Below are 5,415 nucleotides of genomic sequence, written 5' to 3'. Positions count from 1 at the left end.
CAGGGTGGAGATGTTCTTTGGGAAGGTTTGGTTGTTGAGAAGTTGGCTTTACTCTTAAAAAAAAAAAAAAAAAAAAAAAAAAAAAGCAGGGTGAGGGGGAAGAGAAAGTGAGAGAGAAAAGAAAAACCCATTTTATTGAAAACTCCAGTTCGGCTGTGGCTGCTGGAAAGAGATCTTACACAATGGAGCCTGCTTTCTCCTGAAGTGAACTGCTTTCAGCTTGCTCAACAATAGGAGATCAAAACCCGAGTAAGAAGCGATTTCTAAGCATCTGAGTATCTTAATGGGAAATTCTCCAGCAATTGCTCATCTACTTCTATCTGCAATTAGATATTAACATTCCAGACCAGAGTATTTTCCAGGTGAAAAAGTGAAATAGTACAAGGTCTTTTCATCTAGTTTTCCTATTTCCCCTCCCACGATTCCTTTTTTTCCCCCCTTATCAGCATGATCAGGGACCTGATGAGGAACACAAGGGAGAGAAATGTCCAGGAAGGGCTGCAAAGTGAGATAATAAGAGGCTCTTTGCAATCCACCACTTCTTGCCTGGCCTCTTATTGACAGAGCCTCCAAGATGCTCGAAGATAGCCTCACTGCAAAGTTACATTACCTTGAGATTTATTTCAGTGCCACAGTAAAGTGAGCAGGGCAGGGGGAGAGGGCAGAGGGAGGGAGGACTGGAAATGTTGCTGTGGGTAGAGTGATTATAACCAGAATTTCTTTTTAATGCAAAAATCTTTAACCCGACAAAGGATCTATCTCTGGGAGAGGTTTTTCACCATCCGATCCCCCACCCCTTTGCATCAGAGCATTGCGAAATGTACTTGGAAGAGCAGCGAGTTCGTTTTAACCGATAGCATTCAGCGCTTTTTACTGTGCTATTCATCCATATGACAAAGCTGAGAGGGGAACTCATACTTCTTCCCGACTTTTTATTGCTTTTCAGCCCAGTGGGAACCAGCCAACATGAAAAAAAAGTGGTTTAACCACAAAATATGTTTAAGCTTCTTTCTTTTTTTCTTTATTATTTTTTTTTTTTTGGCATGTCAGGAAAATGGAGGAGGGGGAGGTGAATAGCAATGGCAAAACAGTCACAAAATAACTGACGTGAAATGAGACCAAAACCCAGCCGAAACACTAGTGCATGTGAGCCTGGTCCTACACATAAAGGGTGAGGTTTGAAGATGGTGGTTGGTACCAGCCTTCAAATGTTGGGACCACCCTGGTATGTGACTCCATGGAAGCTGCAAGGAGAGACCGTGGGCTGCAAGTAGGATGGTGGGTTTCCTGGCAGAAAGTTCATGGACTAGTTCTCACCCTGGGAAATGACTGTGTGTGTTGGGGTCTTCCATGAAGAGACTGGGTTTTCCACCTGAATTTACTGGGCAGGCTATTAATCCGGGTGGCACTCTGCCTGCAGCCTTGGTCTCACTCAATCTGAGTCTTTTTCTCAAGTCCAGGAAGGGATTTTTTTTTAACCTATATTTAAACTTTTAAATTTTCTAAATCAGAAAAGAAAAAGAACTTTGTGCTTAGCAAACTATTGCTCATGCGTATCACACCAGAAAGAAAGGAAAAGTTTAAAAAATAAAAGTCAAACAGTATTCACATGATCCCAGATGTTTCCTTTTTCTGTTCATTTGAAACTAAACCTGCAGATTGACCTGAACCACAAGTATTTAATTAATGCTTTGAAAGAATTTTTACACTTTATCAAATAATTAAAAAAAAAAAATCACTTCTGATTTGGGAATACTGTTATGTGAAGAACATTGAGATTTTCAGCTGTTCCCAATCAGAACAACATCAAAAGTTCTGCACAACTGCAAAGTCCCTTCTCTGTGCTAGTCTGCCCTTGCCTGCCACCGCCTTCAGAAGCCCAGCTCTAACATGAACACCAAGCACTGAAATCTGCCCTTAGAAGAGATCAACAGAGGCTTTCACAACACGCGCCTGCTCCCAGGTCCAAACAACGCAACTCCCCACCAGCCCTGCACTCTGCTGGAGAGTCTTTCAAGAGTTTCTTTTTCTCATAACCTCTCCTGATAAAGTGATTCTCTCCAGCTGAGCCCAGTCTGGTTTCAATCTCGCTTGTGCAAGACAAACACGTTAACTCCTTCCCCACCGAGAACCTGGACAGGGTCTCCTGACGTGCAGGTCATGGTGTGGTACGGTGTTGCAGTTGTGTACGTGGACTCATGATACTATGCACTGGAAAGCAGCAAAAGATGATGCTTCAGTCACCTCCAACTCCTGTAATTTGCACACAATTATCAGGCAGGTTAAGATGGTGAGAGACAGGCCAGAAATAACTACAAGTGCAGATGCAGGAAGAAAAAACAAAACACCTAGAAAGAAAATTGGTTGCCTTTCAAATACAGCAAAGGCATTATCTGAAAACACAGCTTGATATTTAGCCACCACCTACAGGGTACAAAATCCTGGAGCCATGGCAAGATGATGGCTTCAGTGTCTCACCTGTTCTGGCAGAGAAAAGGAGTCTGTATGACCCCAACATCACAAAGACTTTCTAATTGTTAACACGGGGAGTGTAAGCACGGCATACTGGCAAAGCATGAGAAGCATGCTAGCTAGTGGGATGTCAGGTGAGCACTGGCAGAGAAAAAGGCTGAATGTCTTTGGCTCAGAATACAGGAGGGGCTGGGCAGGGAAGAGATGGTCTTGTCCAGCCTGATGGTCTATGAGCCAGCTCTAGTGGAAAGTCTCACTTGCCGAGTTTCTTTTTTTGGCAAAAGCCCACATTATTGTTCCCTATCATTGGAGCTGTCTGCAAAAGTGCTATAGGATTGAATGTGAATGCAGTTGATGGGGTTTTATGCAAAATTAACAGTTTACTGAAAACTCATTCTAAAGCCCATAGACAGCAACAGCAGGAAGTGATTTTCTAACAGCCCCAAGGAGAATTACAAACTCTTCCCAAAGGCTGTTGCTCCCAAGACCTCCCATCCTATAGCCTCTTTCCCCTGAGCCTTCCTCCCCTTGAAGAGACCTCAAAACGTAAGGTCATTTCCCCAAAAGCCATTTCAGTTCAGCTCTAGTAATAAGACATGCTGTGGCTTCATCAGATGTATGTAGCTGAAGCATGGTGAGAGAAGAGGAGATGCTCTTTGTATATCACTCACAGGCTTCTACAGTGGGTTAATACTTTGAGACTTACAGAAAGTTTTCATCTTGATTCAGGAAAGCAAAAAAATCATGCTGAGTAATTTCAAACAGAAAATACATATTTTTTTTTATTTTTCTTTCTCAGAAACCTGGTACTCTGTGAGTTGACTGGAGTGTCCTTGAGCTGGAGCTCCTGTCCCCTGTGACCCAGAGGAGGGGTTCGGATATCCTAATGGGGATGACCCACCCTGTGAAGTTGTCTCTGGAGGCTGGAGGCCCTGAAGGTGACTGCTGAAGGGATTTGGTGCTTTCCATCAAAGGATGATCTGTATTTTGGTAAAAGTATTGCAAAATTCCGTCAGCATTTTCCAGTGATTTTTATTTTCTGCCCCTCAAGGCTCCCAACCACCTTGTGATACCAGACTGCAGGGTGGATGCCCACCCTTCCCAGCTGTTCCTGACCCCACCATGAGTCAAGGCTAGGCTGGGAGCAGGCTATTTCCTACAACTCAGTTTCTTTTCCCTGTCAGTTTTTGGTAAAACAGGTTAATATGATAACCGATGCCCAATACTAAATGCTAAGATATTCTCCTGTGTGGTGAAATGAAGTATGAGACAGCAAATGCAGAAAAACATTTGGAACCAGCCTTGATGCTGAAGCCATTTCAAATAATCGAAGGGGCTGTTTTGGGGGAAGACAGGCTATTTCTGAAAGATAACTTTTTAATGGCATGGTGTCCCTTCGGCCGTGCTGCTGCCTTCCATTAGCAGCCAGGAGGGTTAGGAGAACTCATCCAACGTCTGCAGCTGAAAGGGAATTATTGATTTGTTTATTTTTTTACAAACGGTCATCAAAAAGCATTTGGTTCTTGTTAAACCACCGCTGTGGCAGCCGTGTTTGCAGGGAGGGGGGCTGTGGTCAATGCCAGTCACGGACAGGACTGTTCTGTTCTGCATTCCAGAATTGCATAAACCCAATTACAGATATTACCCCTGATGCATGGGCGGAGGGAAGGGCTACTCTGCTTTTAAGTGATGTTGAGTGCCTGGGCCTTTTGCTGACAGCCACAAGCATTGCCTTCTGCCCAACATTGCTGAAAAGCTGGCCACAATGCAAGCGAGATCATCCTGGGGTACTTTTTCTTTGGGGGGGAAAAAAAAATACCAACCCTCCCCAGGTCAGCGAGCAACAGTAAATGAAGAGTAAATTGTTCAGAGATGATCTATTTTGGCTCAGAAACCTGCTCAGAAACTTTCTTCCTAATGGCTTTTCCCCGATGCAGGCAGCGCTGCTCTAGCCTGCTTTCTAATGACCGGCATTAGTTTGCATTAGATGGATTTGCGATGATTTCTTTCTGCCTGGCTGCTAAGCCTGCAAGCAATTCAAATGAAGTTTGGCTCCCCGTGCCCCATCTGGCAATAGCAGCTCCCCCGTTTGTGTTTGCTGCCTTCTCAGCTGTTCTCCCTCTCTCACATCCTACGGTGTTTTGATCTGTCTGAATTTTGCAGGCGCACGGTGCTCCGCAGACACCTGCCAGAGCTCAGTGCATCCCAGCCCCGGCTATTTCAAACAACTCGCTCTTGGATGCAAGGTGGGGGTTCACAGGAGAGGGCTGGGGAGGTGGAGGTTGGTTTTAAAGTGCTGCTTTGTGGGAACAGCAGTGCTGCGGTTCCCCGCTGATGTGCGGCATGGACGTGGTACCCGCAGCATCAGCCCAAGAGAGCTGGGCTGGGCACCTGCTTGGGATAATGAGGAAGATGTTGGTGTGGGATTGGAGAGGTGTCCCTGAGATGGGAGCTGAAGCCCAAATCTTGGCCCCACTCTGGCACCTCACTGATGTTATCACCTGGATTAAGACAGAAGGAAAGGAAGCCGGAGGTTTTGGGGAACAGGGCAGGCTATGGCGAGGTCTAGCCATTCTCCGGGCCAACATGGGGAATAGTAATGGAAGGTGGAGCATTGTCTTTAGCTTTCTAGGGAGACTGAAAACATGAGAAATAAGGTGAGTCAGATCCTCCTTCCCCTCTCTCTACCCTCAGCGCCCACCCTGGGGGAGAAGTTAATGAGGAGGAGGGGAAGGGATGCCAAAAACAGAGAGACTTAATGTGGGGAAAAATATAGTTTATCACATTTACCAAGTGGCTAACTCACACATTAAAATCCTAATTTTGGATCAGCCTGCTCTATTCTGAACACATTTGCTCAGAAGTGACAACATCAGGGTTCATGCTGACCATCTCCCAAGGTATCCTGTCACTACAAGGATCTTAAGACATGTCAGGTAACAC

This window comes from Pterocles gutturalis, unplaced genomic scaffold (genome assembly GCF_000699245.1).
Source record: "Pterocles gutturalis isolate BGI_N339 unplaced genomic scaffold, ASM69924v1 scaffold25732, whole genome shotgun sequence".
NCBI classification, from domain to species: domain Eukaryota; kingdom Metazoa; phylum Chordata; class Aves; order Pterocliformes; family Pteroclidae; genus Pterocles; species Pterocles gutturalis.
Note: the sequence above shows the minus strand (reverse complement) of the source record.